Source organism: Oncorhynchus mykiss, chromosome 9 (genome assembly GCF_057628025.1).
Source record: "Oncorhynchus mykiss isolate SJ-2025 chromosome 9, ASM5762802v1, whole genome shotgun sequence".
NCBI classification, from domain to species: Eukaryota; Metazoa; Chordata; class Actinopteri; order Salmoniformes; family Salmonidae; genus Oncorhynchus; species Oncorhynchus mykiss.
The window spans coordinates 50,211,479-50,228,745 of NC_143030.1; the positions used below are offsets into that span (position 1 = coordinate 50,211,479).

At 45.0% G+C, this 17,267-nt stretch overlaps 1 long non-coding RNA gene across 4 annotated transcripts; it reads left to right on the forward strand.

Annotated features, from left to right (window-relative positions):
- Positions 1-2,476: 2,476 nt before the first annotated feature.
- Positions 2,477-16,182, forward strand: LOC149981243 (uncharacterized). Of its 4 annotated transcripts, none has more exons than XR_016483296.1 (4): positions 2,477-4,727; positions 10,273-10,473; positions 10,829-11,203; positions 13,025-16,182. It is a non-coding gene; the product is annotated as an uncharacterized LOC149981243 (long non-coding RNA). The 4 variants fall into 4 exon arrangements; XR_016483297.1 differs by having other exon boundaries at positions 10,917-11,203; XR_016483298.1 differs by lacking the exon at positions 10,829-11,203.
- The last annotated feature ends 1,085 nt before the right edge of the window (positions 16,183-17,267 follow it).

A 17,267-nucleotide genomic window follows, 5' to 3' on the forward strand; every position in this document is an offset into this window, starting at 1 on the left:
TATTTACAGATGGACTATGTACAGCTGCAGCGATCGGTTAGCTGCTCAGATTGCTGATGTTTAAAGTTGGTGAGGGAAATAAAAGTCTCCAACTTCAGTGATTTTTGCAATTCGTTCCAGTCACTGGCAGCAGAGAACTGGAAAGAAAGGCGGCCAATGAGGTGTTGGCTTTATGGATGGTCAGTGGGATATACCTGCTGGAACGTGCGCTACGGGTGGGTGTTGTTATCGTGACCAGTGAACTGAGACAAGGCGGAGCTTTACCTAGCATAGACTTATAGATGGCCTGGAGCCAGTGGGTCTGGCGACAAATATGTAGCGAGGGACAGCCGACTAGAGCATACAGGTCGCAGTGGTGGGTGGTATAAGGTGATTTGGTAACAAAACAGATGGCACTGTGGTAGACTGCATCCAATTTGCTGAGTAGAGTATTGGAAGCTGTTTTGTAGATGACATTGCCGGAGTCGGGGATCGGTAGGATAGTCAGTTTTACGAGGGTAAGTTTGGCGGTGTGAGTGAAGGAGGCTTTGTTGCGAAATAGAAAGCCGATTCTAGATTTGATTCTGGATTGGAGATGTTTAATATGAGTCTGGAAGGAGAGTTTATAGTCTAACCAGACACCTAGGTATTTATAGTTGTCCACATATTCTAGGTCGGAACCGTCCAGGGTGGTGATGCTAGTAGGGCGGGCGGGTGCGGGCAGCAAATGGTTGAAAAGCATGCATTTGGTTTTCCTAGCGTTTAAGAGCAGTTAGAGGCCACGGAAGGAGTGGTGTATGGCATTGAAGCTCGTTTGGAGGTTAGTTAGCACAGTGTTCAAGGAAGGGCCAGAAGTATACAGAATGGTGTCGTCTGCGTAGAGGTGGATCAGGGAATCTCCCGCAGCAAGAGCAACATCATTGATATATACAGAGAAAAGAGCCGGCCCGAGAATTGCAGGGCAGGATGGATATAGGTCTGTAACAGTTTGGGTCTATGGTGTCACCCACTTTGAAGAGGGGGATGACCGCGGCAGCTTTCCAATCTTTAGGGATCTCGGACGATACGAAAGAGAGGTTGAACAGGTTGGTAATAGGGGTTGCAACATAGTTTTAAAGAGAGGGTCCTGATTGTCTAGCCCAGCTGATTTCTGGGTCCAGGTTTTGCAGCTCTTTCAGAACATCTGCTATCTGGATTTGGGTGAAGGAGAAGCTGGGGGGGCTTGGGCGAGTAGCTGCGGGGGGAGGGGGGGCAGGGATGTTGGCCGGGGTTGGAGTAGCCAGGAAGAAGGCATGGCCAGCCGTTGAGAAATGCTTATTGAAATTGTCGATTATCATGGATTTATCGGTGGTGACCGTGTTACCTAGCCTCAGTGCATTGGGCAGCTGGGAGGAGGTGCTATTGTTCTCCTTGGACTTTACAGTGTGTGGATGAGAGTGATGACTAATTAACTGAATAGGGGTTTAGCCCAGGTGTGAGAGTTGTGTGAATGTGGGATGACGTGTTAAGTTGGAAGTTCAACAAATGGTTTTAGCTTGGGAAAGGGAAATAGTCAAATGGAGGATCCTTGCTGGGAACCAAAAGGGCCATGTAGTGTAATGGCAAAAATAATTGGTTGGGGGGTTACTGAACCAAACAGAGGACAGGACAAAATGGACAGATGGACATTTCCCTGTTGATGGTACACTGAGCACAGAAAGACTTGAGTCTGTCTGTGAAAGGCCAACATTAAAGTAAAGAAAGAAAACACAAGAAGGTTAAAGTGAATTGGGACAATTTCAGAAAGTGTGAGAGCGAAGCAGAAAATGCAAAAGTAAGAGTACTGATGGTAAATCAAGTGAAACTGGAGAAGAAAGAGTAAGATGAAAAAAATAAAAAAGAAGTAGCCTGGCTGGCCTTTCTCTGAGGGGAAGCCTTGCATGGGGCCCACCTTGTATCCGCCACTGCCAAATCCTCCACCAGCACACGGAGATGGTTGGCCTCCTAACCCTAACTCCCTCCTAACCCAGTTGGACAGCAACGAAGGTCAAGGAAAGACAGTTAAATGAAATGAAACGAAGGATGGAAAGACACTGAAGAAGGCTTAGCTGATGGACTACTCTGGAGGAGGAAGAGGACATTGGGAAAATGGTGGCAACCGAGGAAAACAAGAGAGAGAGGTAGAGACAGAGGGGCTATTGCTGGAGATGACGGAGGCTGGAGGTGCTACAACCAGTGACGGCTTTAGGTATAGGTGGCATGGGCAGCCGCCCAGGGCGGCATCTTGCCCAAAGGCGGCACAGGCTCCCGCACAAAAACAATCGGAATGGTAACATTTGCGTGATCAGTTTTCTGACGCTCATTTGCACACCACGTTAACGAGATCATGTCACCATGTGGGACTGTGGCTCAATTAACCTTGTCGGAGTGGGCGCCCTGATTCTAGTTTGTGAGCTAGGCATGCTACTGCCTGGGAAGGTCTTCCACTCAGAAGTACGAGATGGGGAGGGGGGCGGGGGTAGGTTGACCTCAGGTCTCCCCACTGTAAGCCCGAGGTAGGGGAAGCGGGGGAATCGATCAAATAGCGCACCTCTTTGTACAATACAAATGCAATTAGTAAAATCAGTCACACTACGAAATGTTATCTAATAAACCACAATTAATTCATAATACTGTGAACAAACTCAGCAAAAAAAGAAACGTCACTTTTTCAGGACCCTGTCTTTCAAAGATAATTGGTAAAACTCCAACTTCACAGATCTTCATTGTAAAGGGTTTAAACACTGTTTCACATTTTTGTTCAATGAACCATAAACAGTTAATGAACATGCACCTGTGGAATGGTCGTTAAGACACTAACAGCTTACAGACGGTAGGCAATTAAGGTCACAGTTATGAAAACTTAGGACACTAAAGAGGCCTTTCTACCGACTCTGAAAAACACTGAAAGAAAGATGCCCAGGGTCCCTGCTCATCTGCGTGAATGTGCATTAGGAATTCTGTAAGGAAGCATGAGGACTGCAGATGTGGCCAGGGCAATAAATTGCAATGTCTGTACTGTGAGACGCCTAAAAGAGCGCTACAGGGAGACAGGACGGACAGCTAATCGTCCTCGCAGTGGTAGACCACGTGTAACAACACCTGCACAGGATCGGTACATCCGAACATCACACCTGTGGGACAGGTACAGGATGGCAACAACAACTGCCCAAGTTACACCAGGAAAGCACAATCCCTCCATCAGTGCTCAGACTGTTCACAATAGGCTGAGAGAGGCAGGACTGAGGGCTTGGAGGCCTGTTGTAAGGAAGGTCCTCACCAGACATCACCGACAACATCACCTATGGGCACAAACTCACCGTCGCTGGACCAAACAGGACTGGCAAAAACTGTTCTTCACCTACGAATCACGGTTTTGTCTCACCAGGGGTGATGTTCGGATTCACGTTTATCATCGAAGGAATGAGCATTACACCGAGGCCTGTACTCTGGAGCGGGATTGATTTGGAGGCGGAGGGGCCGTCATGGTCTCGGGTGGTATGTCACAGACTGTGCTTGTTGTCATTGCAGTCAATCTCAACGCTGTGCGTTAAAGGGAAGACATCCTCCTCCCTCATGTGTTACCTTTCCTGCAGGCTCATCCTGACATGACCCTCCAGCATGACAATGCCACCAGCCATACTGCTCATTCTGTGCGTGATTTCCTACAAGACAGGAATGTCAGTGTTCTGCCATGGCCAGCGACGAGCACGGATCTCAATCCCATTGAGCATACCTGGGACCTGTTGGATCGGAGGGTGAGGGCTAAGGCCATTCCCCCCAGAAATGTCTGGGAACTTGCAGGTGCCTTGGTGGAAGAGTGGGGTAACATCTCACAGCAAGAACTGGCAAATCTGGTGCAGTCCATGAGGAGGGGATACACTGCAGTACTTAATGCAGCTGGTTTTGACCCCACCTTTGTTCAGGGACACATTATTCCATTTCTGTTAGTCACATGTCTGTGGAACTTGTTCAGTTTGTTTCAGTTGTTGAATCTTATGTCCATACAAATATTTACACATGTTAAGTTTGCTGAAAGTAAACGCAGTTGACAGAGAGAGCACGTTTCTTTTCTTGCTGAGTATATCTATTTTGTGAAGTGCACCAGTCCCTCCTGCAGCAAAGCACCCCCAAAACATGATGCTGCCATCCCCGTGCTTCACGGTTGGGATGGTGTTCTTTTGCTTGCAAGCCTCCCCCTTTTTCCTCCAAACATAAAGATGGTCATTATGGCCAAACAGTTCTGTTTTTGTTTCATCAGACCAGAGGACATTTTTCAGATCCCCAATGCAGTTGCAAATCATATTCTGGCTTTTTTATGGCGGTTTTGGAGCAGTGGCTTCTTCCTTGCTGAGCGGCCTTTCAAGTTATGTCAATATAGGACTCGTTTTACTGTGGATATAGATCATTTTGTACCTGTTTCATCCAGCATCTTCTCAAGGTCCTTTGCTGTTGTTCTGGGATTGATTTGCACTTTTGACACCAAAGTACATTCATCTCTTGGAGACAGAAGGAGTCTCCTTCCTGAGTGGTATGACGGCTGCATGGTCCCATGGTGTTTATACTTGCGTACTCTTGTTTGTACAGATGAACGTGGTACCTTCAGGCATTTGGAAATTGCTCCCAAGGATGAACCAGACTTGTGGAAGTCTACAATTTTTTTTCAAATGTCTTGACTGATTTCTTTTGATTTTCCCATGATGTCAATCAAAGAGGCATAGAGTTTGAAGGTAGGCCTTGAAATACATCCACAGGTACACCTCCAATTGACTAAAATTATGTAAATTAGGCTATCATAAGCTTCTAAAGCCATGACATCCATTTCTGGACTTTTCCAAGCTGTTTAAAGGCACAGTCAACTTAGTGTATGTAAACTTCTGACCCACTGGAATTGTGATACAGTGAATGAGAAGTGAAATAATCTGTCTGTAAACAATTGTTGGAAAAATTACTTGTGTCATGCACAAAGTAGATGTCCTAACCGACTTGCCAAAACTATAGTTTTTTAACAAGAAATGTGTGGAGTGGTTGAAACATGAGTTTTAATGACTCCAACCTAGTAAATGTATGTAAACTTCCGACTTCAACTGTTTATAGTTTCATAGACGTATTCTTGCATTTTTTCTGGTTTGTTCGAAATCGTTAAGAATAACATAAAACCAGTCCGCACACTACCAAGGCGAAATGTTTTGGACTTGACTCTTTGTTGACAGGGTAATGTAATGATGCTCGAGTGCCAAATCAACACATATTTGTTTCTATTTGTCTTTGTTACTTCTTTAATATATTTATGAGTACTTTTTTAAATATATTTTTATGATTATTTATTTGTGTTGTTCCAAATGTCTGAATAAAAATGACAGTTAGTGCAGAATGGCACTTTTTGGGGGTCGGGGGGCTGAAGGGGGTGGGGGGGTCGCCCAGGGAGCCATATAAGCTAGAACCACCACTGGCTACACCTGTGGGAAGTTAGGGTATATTTCAAACATTGTCCTGGAGTGGACCCTGGAGCTGACGGAAGGAGAGACTGGAGCTGCTACAACTGTGGGAAGGTAGGGCATCATTCAACACACTGCCCAGTTGAAGAAGGCCAAGGAGAGTGGCCGTCCCTATCTGTGAGCGTGTAGGTTAATCATCCATTTGGAAGGGGCAGTGGACGAGGGGGCTACCAACCATATGAAGAACACTGATGAAGAACCAGAAGAAACCTGTCAAATGCTAAAATTGACCACCTTGTCAACCCAAAACCCCCTTATTGATATCTTAGTGAACAAACATAAAATTACATTTTTGTTGGACACTGAGGCCGCCGTCTCAGTGTTGAAAATGTCTGTCTCCCCCTCAAAGAAAACAATGCACACGGTTGGAGTGTCTGGAATTCACTGAAGAATGTTTGACTTTTCACCTGGGGCAAATGGAGACACCGATTCCTCTGCTTGCCCAGTAAATTTATTAGGAAGAGATTTGATGTGATTTGAATTCATCTGTTGCCTGTACCGAAGAAGGATTGTCATTGGGATCGAGAGAAAATTAAATCTTCCCATGCCTGATGAACTGCTACTATGCTTGGCACCTGAAATATCACCATGTTAAGGGTCAGCTGAGAGAGCAATCGCTCTCTTCCCCGTTGCATGGTAACTGGGAAGTGTCTGAATACCTACATTGTACTGCTGCTGTTCCATCATGCGAAGAGGACCCTGAATATCAACAGAGATGGTCAAAACAAAGAAGAGGAAGTTGAGATAACCATGAATGGGATATACAGAGAAGAAGACTTCGTAGCAGCTGGAGTGTTGTTGACGAATACTCAGATGGGTTTGTATGAAGTCCCTGGCTCTGTTCCCCATTGTAGCTTATCAAAAGCAATGGAAAGCAATGGAAAGATGCGGTTATTTGGATGAAGAAAGTGATGGAAACAACTGATTGGGTGGCCTGGGAAGGGGAAGGACAGTGGTCAGCTTCTACAACAACTTTCTATTCCCCGTGCTAAGCTACTGCAATGATAACACCAAGAAAATAACCAATTCCTGTTGAAACCATGTATGTGGTATTACAAGATAATTCACACATTGATTGGCTAAAATATATCCCTGAAGAACTGTGGGCTAAACCAAAGACCGACATTGGATGGCAAGGAGCTGCACCAGTTGTGGTAATTCCAAAAAGCACCCACAGACCTTACAAAGAGGCGTTCTGGTTCCCTTCCCGAATTCGCCTTGTAACACAGGTTCAGTATGTTGACGATTTTTTGGTTTGCTCAAAAACAGAGAAGATTTGTCACGAGGACACTAGGGCGTTGATTTTTTGAACAGATTGCACACAGTAACTTTGTTTCCTCTCGCCAAATATCTTCAGCCTCCTGAGGTCCCCCAGAGGACGTCTCTCTTACAGGCTATCCAAACCAAATCAAACTTCATTGGTCACATACACATGGTTAGCAGATGTTATTGCAAGTGTAGAGAAATGCTTGTGCTTCTAGTTCTGACAGTGCAGTAATATCTAACAAGTAATCTAACAATTCCACAACAACTACCCAATACACACAAATCTAAGTATCTATATACATATAAATATATGGATGAGCGATGACCGAGCGGCATAGGCAAGATGCAATAGATGGTATAAAATACAGTACATACATACTGAATGATTAATATCACTGAAAAATAGCTTCTATCTCAAGGCCATCATACTGTTATACAACCATCACGAACACAGAGACTTGAAATCATTGGTAACTTTAATAATGCCACTTTAATAATGTTTACATGGTAACTTGAAATGTAAACATTATTAAAGTGGCATTATTAAAGTTACCAATGATTTCAAGTCTCTGTGTTCGTGATGGTTGTATAACAGTATGATGGCCTTGAGATAGAAGCTATTTTTCAGTATCTCTGTCCCAGCTTTGATGCACTTCTACTGACATCGCCTTCTGGATGGTAACGGTGTGAACAGGTAGTGGCTCGGGTGGTTGTTGTCCTTGATTTTTACCCCTTTTTCTCCCCAATTTCGTGGTATCCAATTGTTTAGTAGCTACTATCTTATCTCATCGCTACAACTCCCGGGCTCGGGAGAGAAGAAGGTTGAAAGTCATGCGTCCTCCGATACACAACCCAACCAAGCCGCACTGCTTCTTAACACAGCGCCATCCAACCTGGAAGCCAATGTGTCGGAGGAAACACCGTGCACCTGGCAACCTTGGTTAGCGCGCAGGATTTCCCTACCGGCCAAACCCTCCCTTACCCGGACGACGCTAGGCCAATTGTGCATCGCCCCACGGACCTCCCGGTCGCGGCCGGTTACGACAGAGCCTGGGCGCGAACCCAGAGTCTCTGGTAGCACAGCTGTCACTGCAGTACAGCGCCCTTAACCACTGCGCCACCCGGGAGGCCCATCTTGATGAGCTTTTTGACCTTCCTGTGACAACGGGTGCTGTAAGGGTCCTGGAGGGAAGGTAGTTTGCCCCCAGTGATGCGCCCTTTGGAGAGCCCTGCAGTTGTGGGCGGTGCAGTTGCCATACCAGGCAGTGAAACAGCTTGTCAAGAAGCTCTCATTGTGCATCTGTAAAAGTTTGTGAGGGTTTTAGGTGACACGCTACATTTATTCAGCTTCCTGAAGTGTAGGTAGACCATTTCAGTTTGTCCGTGATGTGTACGAGGAACTTAAAACTTTCCACCTTCTCCACTGCTGTCTCGTCAATGTGGATAGGGGGGTGCTCCCTCTGCTGTTTCCTGATGTCCATAATCATCTCCTTTGTTTTGTTAACATTGAGTGAGAGGTTGTTTTCCTGACACCACACACCGAGTGCCTTCACCTCCTCCATATACCCTATCTCGTCATTGTTGGTGATTAAGCCTACTGCTGTTGTGTCTTGACGATTGACGATTGAGTTGGAGGCGTGCTTGGCCACGCAGTCATGGGTGAACAGGGAGTACAGGGGGGGGGGGCTAAGCATATACTCTTGTGGGGCCCCAGTGTTGAGGATCGGTGAAGTGGAGATGTTGTTTCCTACCTTCACCACCAGGGAGCTGCCTGTCAGGAAGTCCAGGACCCAGTTGCACAGGGCGGGGTTCAGACCCAGGGCCTCAAGCTTAATGATGAGCTTGGAGGGTAATATGGTGTTGAATGCTGAGCCGTAGTCAATAAACAGAATTCTTGCATAGGTATTCCTCTTGTCCAGATGGGATAGGGCAGTGTGCAGTGTGATATCGATTGCATCGTCTGTGGCCCTATTGGGGCGGTATACAAATTGAAGTGAGTCTAGGATGGCAGGTAAGGTGGAGGTGATATGATCCTGGACAAGTCTCTCAAAGTACTTCATGATGACAGAAGTGAGTGCTACGGGGCGATAGTCATTTAGTTCAGTTACCTTTGCCTTCTTGGGTACAGGAACAATGGTGGCCATCTTGAAACATGTGGGGACAGCAGACTGGGATAGGGAGAGATTGAGTATGTCGGTAAACACACCAGCCAGCTGGTCTGCGCATGCTCTGAGGACGCGGTTATGGATGCTGTCTGGGCCGGCAACCTTGCGAGGGTTAACACGTTTAAACGTCTTACTCACGTCAGCTATGGAGAAGGAGAGGGAGAGCTCGCAGTCCTTGGTAGCGGGCCGCATCGGTGGCACTCTTATCCTCAAAGCGGGAAAAAGTGTTTAGTTTGTCTGGAAGCAAGACGTTGGTGTCTATGATGTGGCTGGTTTTCTCTTTGTAATCTGTAATTGCCTGTAGACCCTGCCACATGCCGTTGAATTGCGACTCTACTTTGTCCCTATACTGACATTTCGCTTCTTTGATTGCCTTGCTGAGAGAATAACTACACTGTTTGTATTCAGCCATATTCTCAGTCATCTTTCCATGGTTAAATGCAGTGGTTCGCACTATCAGTTTTGCGTGAATGCCGCCATCTATCCACGGTTTCTGGTTAGGGTAGGTTTTTATAGTCACAGTGGGTACAACATCCACAATGCACTTCCTTATAAACTCACTCACCGAATTAGCTTATAAATCGATATTGTTCTCTGAGGCTACCTGGGACATATCCCAGTCCGCATGATCAAAACAGTCATGAAGTGTGGATTCCAATTGGTCAGAACAGCATTGAATAGTTCTTGTCACAGGTGCATTTTCGGATTTTCTGCCTTTAGGACGGGAGGAGAAAAATGGAGTTGTGGTCCGATTTGCCGAAGGGAGGGCGGGGGAGGGACTTGTATGCATCGCAGAAGTTAGAGTAGCAGTGATCCAGTGTATTGCCCGCACGAGTGCTACAATCAATATGCTGATTTAATTTAGATAGTTTTGTTCTCAAATTTGCTTTGTTAAAATCCCCAGCTACAATAAATGCAGCTTCAGGATATATGGTTTCCAGTTTGCATAGAGTCCAGTGAAGTTCCTTGAGGGCCGTCATGGTATCGGCTTGAAGGGGGATATACACGGCTGTGATAATAACCGACGAGAATTCTCTTGGGAGATAATATATTCGCCATTTGATTGTGAGGAATTCTAGGTCAGGTGAACAAAAGGACTTAAGTTCCTGTATGTTTTTACGATTTCACTATGAGTTGTTATTCATGAAGCATACATGAAGCATCTTCTTCTTCCCAAATATATGTTTATTTCTGTCGGCGCGACGCATAAAAAATCCCGGTGGCTCTACCGACTCCGACAACATATCCCGAGAGAGACATTTTTCTGTGAAACAGAGTATATTACAATCCCTGATGTCTCTCTGGAAAGCAACCCTTGCCCTAATTTTGTCTACCTTGTTATCTAGAGACTAAGCATTGGCGAGTAATATACTTGGAAGCGGTGGGTGGTATGCATGCCTCCGAAGTCTGACCAGAAGGTCGCTCCATCTACCTCTTCTGCGGCAATATTGTTTTTGGTCGGCCTCTGGAATCAGATCAAATGCCCTGGGTGGTGGAACGGACAATGTATCCGCTTCAGGAAAGTCGTATTCCTGGTCGTAATATTGGTAAGTTGACATTGCTCTGATATCCAATTGTTCATCCCGGTTGTATGTAATAACACTTAAGATTTTCTGGGCTAACAATGTAAGAAATGTTTGATTTGCATGACTAATAATATTGGACGCGGCATTTCAGTATCTCCATCCAAGGCCTGAAGGACCTTCTGAGCATTTAATGATGGCCTTCATTGAGTTGACCCCTTGTGAGGGGAACAAGTATTGGTTGGTGATTGTTGACATGTTTTCTAAATGGATTGACGCTTTCCCTTGGCGGATTCCATACTGTAACTGGTCTCTCTCCATACGAGGTGCTGACTGGCCGTCCTATGCGAATGACAAATGCACCTTTCGCCCAGAACAGGTTGTCCCTGCAAGGAATGGAGGAAGACATGGTTGAGTTTTGTGTCACCCTTAACAGTGTTCTCAAGACTCTCTTTCCTCAAGTGAAGGCGTCTTTGCCGAACTTGGCTGATGGAGCTGAGCACTGTTTGAGCCCAGGTGATTTCGTGGTGGTCAAAGACTTCAGGAGAAAGAGTTGGAAGGATCCCTGTTGGAGAGGGCCATACCAAGTTCTTCTGACCACCCCCACTGTGGTGAAGGTTTCTGAAAGAGATACCTGGATCAAGGATAACGCACTGCAGACAAGTTCCTGATCCTAGAAAAGATGGGGCTTCGCCAGATCCGGTGGTCTCAGGAACAGTTGGTGCAGAATCGATGTCGCTGCAGCCCAATGGTGGTAAAAACTATATAAACAATGGTTAAACATTGAGAGATTTAGTCAAGCCTAAGTGTCCGGATCCCTTGTGTATGTGTGTGCATTTTAGGTTGTAAAACCCAGAGTGAAGGGCTTGTAAGGATGGAGTGTTTGGTGCAACGTGTTGATTTCACTTATTTTAATATAACCTTCTTTGATAGAAGCTATGATCTAATGCTTAAGTTAAAATGTGACGATAATTATCACAGAGTGATAAAAAGAGGGAATGTGAGGGAAATGTTATGTTTATGTATCAAATCAATACTACAAAGTATCGAATCAATGCTACTTTCTAATAACTAATTAGAAAGTTTCATACAGGTGACTGACTGATCGTGTATGATGGAACCCTCACTATTACTGTTCCTCAACTTGGCGGTACGCCCAGAATATTACTATGGGAACAACCCGAGGCATCTCAGTTTCATGGTCTCAACTTGGAGAGAGAGCCTTGTGAGCCACCAGTAGTGATTCATTAATTATGCTAAATCATGAAAATATAACTTGTCTGTGTATAGCCGTATGTATGACAACTGCTGGGACCACCCCAACAGCTTCTGATAGACCTGTAGGGTGTGCAGAGTTTTTTTGTAATCTCCCCAGCTTGCTGATAAGAAAGAGTGATTCATTTCAAGATTGACTTCAGGTGTCCCTGGTGTTGAATTTCCATCACAAGGGTTCTACTTCAGGGCTCTCCAACCCTGTTCCTGGAGAGCCACGGTCCTGTAGGTTTTCACTCCTGTCTGACAAATCGATTGGATGCATGGCGATGCTTCTGTAGCCTATGTGGCCGACACAGGGACACATAATAAATACATGAATAAAGGTAGCATTAATCTCACCATCGCTGTTTTTATAATGAAAAAGTGACCAAAAACAGATTCCATTTTTATAGAAAGCCAACAGATATTGTTCTCCTTATAATAACCGCACGTGGTTTTACCGCAACAGAGTAGCGCAACACCCTTCAAATGAAGTGACAGGAAACAAACAAAAGTGGCCACATCTCTCACAAACGGATCAAAAATTAAATCACAGATAATTATAAGGGCGTAGGGGAAATTATAGATTATAAAATGACTTTTCAAGAACCAAATTTAGGAAATGCCAGATTTTCAAGGTAGGCCTATTCCAATACTTGAATTTCTAAGCTTCAAGTTCAAGTAGGAGACTTCAAGCCCCTTGTAATTGTTTAAAATGGCAGGTGTAACATGGAAACCAAAATGTATTTGTCATGTTATTTCATTACTAGATCATGTTGTGAATAAGCCCACTAGACTATGCAATTTGTTGTTATTATATCCAGAATGAATAATAGGAATAGCATTGGGTGTTGCGCGGTAGTCTATCCTACACAATTGAGTACAGTGGACTATGTCCAATCCGAGGAACAAAAATATATGAAAACATTAACTCATTATCTCAATACTTTCTCTGTTAAATATAACGAGACCCTGCTGTAAATCAAGCAGACCAATGTGGATCCAGGCAAGTTGGTGGTTGAAGATATCCCTCTAGTGGTATGGGGGCTGTGCTTTGGCAAAGTGGGTGGGGTTATATCCTGCCAGTTTGGCCCTGTCCGGGGGTATCGTCGGACGGGGCCACAGTGTCTCCCGACCCCTCCTGTCTCAGCCTCCAGTATTTATGCTGCAATAGTTTGTGTCAGGGGGCTAGGGTCAGTCTGTATTTTCTGGAGTATTTCTCCTGTCTTATTCTTGTGTGAATTTAGGTATTCTCTCTTTCTTTCTCTTTCTCTTTCTCTCTCTCTCTCTCTTTCTCTCTCTTTCTCCATTTCTCTCGGAGGACCAGAACCCTAGGACCATGCCTCAGGACTTCCTGGCCTGATGACTCCTTGCTGTCCCCAGTCCACCTGGTTGTGCTGCTGCTCCAGTTTCAACTGTTCTACCTGCGGCTATGGAACCCTGACCTGTTCACTGGACGTGCTACCTTGTCCCAGACCTGCTGTTTTCAACTCTCTAGAGACAGCAGGAGCGGTAGAGATACTCTGAATGATCAGCTATGAAAAGCCAACTGACATTTACTCCTGGGATGCTGACCTGTTGCACCCTCTACAACCACTGTGATTATTAATATTTGACCCTGCTGGTCATCTATGAACATGTGAACATTTTAGCCATGTTCTGTTATAATCTCCGCCCTACACAACCAGAAGAGGACTGGTTCATAGCCTGGTTCCTCTCTAGGTTTCTTTCTAGGTTCTAGTTTTTCCAAGCCACCATGCTTCTACACCTGCATTGCTTACTGTTTGGGGTTTTAGGCTGGGTTTCTGTACAACACTTTGTGACATAAGCTGATGTAAGAAGGGCTTTATAAATACATTTGATTGATTGAGTCCATAAGGCCCCATCACCTGCAAATAATGACCTCCCAATATCTGTCTGTACTTGAGAGTAAACATCATTGATCATGATTGAGAACAACAGAGCACTAATCACGCTCCCCTGCAATGTACCGTTATCCATCAGGTAGAAACTTCCCCACCCTCACCTGGATAGAACTTCCAAACAGGAAATCCTTTATCCATTTGTACATTCTTCCTCCTATCCCCATAATATCAAGGTTGATTAACAACCCCTCCTTCCACATCATATTATACACCTTCTCCACATCAAAAACAATCCTCCGTCCACCATTGGACTGCTGTTCTCACCCAGTTATTCATACTATCCACATCCCTTCTCATATCCACCCGAGCCATCACCTGCTCACTCAGCTCCTGAAACTGATCCCATTTTGCCCTTCCAAACACCCACCTGCCTACTCCATTCACTGACACCTCCCACCGGCCTACTGTGCATACAATGGGTTAATGATCACTCCCTACTGTCAACTCCTCCCATACCTCCCACTCACAGATTCCTGCCATCGTACTACAGTAGTTACCAGTGAGGTCCAAGGCAGACTCTTTCCCTGTGGCTACATCAATCCTGGTCTCTCAGCCATCATTCAGGCACATCAGATCTTGGATTTCTATCAGATTATCCATCACTTGGCCATTTCCATCCATTCATGTCCCAGAAACATCACAAATGGTCCTTTTGTTCGATAATGTCCTTCTTTATGTCCCAAAAATTTCCATTTATTTGGCGCATTTGATTCAGAAATATACCGGTTCCAACTCGCCCAACATGTCTACAAATGATCTAATAAGTTACCTGTAAACTTGGTCCAAACATTTAAAACAACGTTCCTAATCCAACCTTAGGTATCCTAAAACGTAAATAATTGATCAAATTCAAGACGGAATATACTGTGTTCAATACCGGACAAATACAACGTGAAGCGCGTTCCAGTTCTCGCACCAAACAGAAGAGTCCACTAGGCTTGACACTCACAAAGAACAGCCCTACTTCCTCATTTCTCAAAAGAAAACGTCAACCAATTTCTAAAGACGGTTGACATCTAGTGGAGGCCATAGGAATTGCAACCAGGTTACTTTGGGCATGCTTTTCATCCGGACGTGAAAATACTGCCCCCTATCCCTAAGAAGTTTTAACCAACAGTGCAGTTCAAGAAGAGTTAAGAAAATATTTACCAAATAAACTAGTGTAAAAAAATCACAAATAATAAAAAGTAACACAATAATATAACAATAACGAGGCTATATACAGGTGGTACCGGTACCCAGTCAGTGTCCAGGTGTACAGGTTAGTTGAGGTCAGTTGAACATGTAGGTAGGGGTGAAGTGACTATGCATAGATAATAAACAGCGACTAGCAGCAGTGTACAAAACAAATGGAGGGAGGGTCAATGTAAATAGTCCGGTGGCCATTTGACGAGGTGTACGACTACGAAGCAAGAGGAGAGGAAATAAGCCCTATCTCCCATCCATTATCATGAGAAATGTCCGCTCGCTTGTAAAATAGACAGAGGAACTATAGGCAACAACTTCATATGAGATTACATCGGCAAACAAGTCTAGTATGCTTTACGGAAAGTTTGCTAACGGAGGTCATATCTGATTCCCGTGTGGAGCTGGATGGTTTCACAATCGTCAGAGCTGACAGGAGCTCAGAACCTTCAGGGAAAAGTAGGAAGGAGGTGTCTGTCTGTATGTGAACAATCAATGGTGCCACACTAACCATGTCACAGTGAAGGTGAGGGTTTGTTCTCCTCGTGTGGAGCTATTAGCAGTGGGCTGCAGACCTTCCCTAGGGTGATAGTGATGGTTGTCTACATCCCGCCGACCGCAAACGCAAACCTGGCCACAGACTCTATCCACAAATTCACCACAGGCCTACTCAATCGATCACACGAGTCGGCTGTTGTTATGTCTGGAGATTTCCACCGCTGTTTGCCGTCCGCGACACTTCCTACTTTCAAAGACCTTTTCTTCGCCAATGTGAATGATGCCTACTGCTTGACTGCTCTGCCTCCGCTGGAACAGTCGGACCACAACCTCATCCAGCTGCTACCAAAATACCGCCCACTGGTCCAGAGGCATCTCGTCACTCAGGCGGTGATTCACGAATGGACATCCAAAGCTGGATTGGCACTACAGAGCTGCTTTGAAGTGTTGGGTACTAACTTCTAAACTTGAAGTATTAAATATCCTTATTCATGTTATCATATTAGAACTGAGGGTATGGAAATCTACTGAGAGAGAAAGGGGAGTGCAGGAAGAACATGTTATTGTTAAATCGCAGGTATCCTAAGGAGAGGAGAAGGGCCACAGTCTGGTTCCAGTCAACAGAGAAGGTAGGACAGCCGTGAGTTGGGGAGGAGTGAGGAATTTGGGCTGAGGGCAGGTTAGATGAAGTGAGAAAGAACAGGCATCACTAAAATCCTGTCTAGCAACGGAGATGTATTGGCTGTCCAGGTGTGCAAGGATCACACTCAGCATAGGAGGAAGGTATGAAATACATGTGCTTGTAAACTTGGTTTGAGCTTTGACTAGTTGTCCGTTGGGTTCTAAATAAACAGAGTCAAAACTAACAGAAGGTACAGATTGGAATTTATTTATAGACAATTGGGAGGAGGCTCTTAATGGTATTTTCTGAACAGACTATGTTAACTTCTGTCCTGACAATGTGGTGCCAAGCAAAACTGTGAAATGCAAATAATAAGCCATGGGTCACAACGGAAACCAAGGACGCACTGAACAGGACAAATACGTCTTTTGAAACTGTAAATAGGGATGAGTTGAGAGTGGTACAGAAGGAAATTAAAGGGCTGATCGGGAAAGGCAATTATGTATAGAAACTGAAGCTAGAACGCAAGCTGCAAGCGTATAACATGAAGGATGTCTGGGATGGTATGAAGAAGATAACAGGCTACAGCACAACTACAGCGTGATGAGGGAAGGGACAGAGTCACAGAGTTTAACCAGTTTTCTACCAGATTCGATAAGCATGATTTCTCAGCAGAGCAACAGCAGATATGGGAGGTGCTGGACTCTGATCTGGGAAGCACTGAGCCCATGAGCATCTCAGAGGAACAAGTAGGGAAGCAGCTGAAGAGGATCAATCCCATTAAGTCAGCAGGGCCTGATGGAGTTAAAGCCAGAGGATTCAAGGTACGTGCTAATCAACTGGCTTTCATTCTGCAGTATATTTTCAACCTGTCCCTAATACGATCAGATATTCCTACTAAATGGAAAACATCCTGCATAGTGCCTATCTCAAAGAAAGCAGGAGGGACTGAAAGACTTTAGACCAATGGCTTTGACATGTTTTAATACCCTTATTAAGAGTTGAGGTGGCAACCTATATGGATTCTTTGCGATTTTCCTACCACCCAAAACCGGTGTTGAAGATGCTCGGCTCTATTTCCTCCACAGAGTATATGAGCACCTGGAGAAGCCCGGCTGTGTGGTGAGAATAATGTTCTTTGACTTCTTAAGTTCTTTCAATAGCATACAACCCCACCTGCTGGCCCAAAAGCTAAAGGACATTCACGTAAATTTACACAAAATCAAATGGATTGTGAACTACCTGACCAGTAGACCACAGTTCGTAAGACTGAACCAGGTAGTATCAGTTTGGATATGTACAAACACGGGGGCACTGCAGGGGACGGTCCTGTC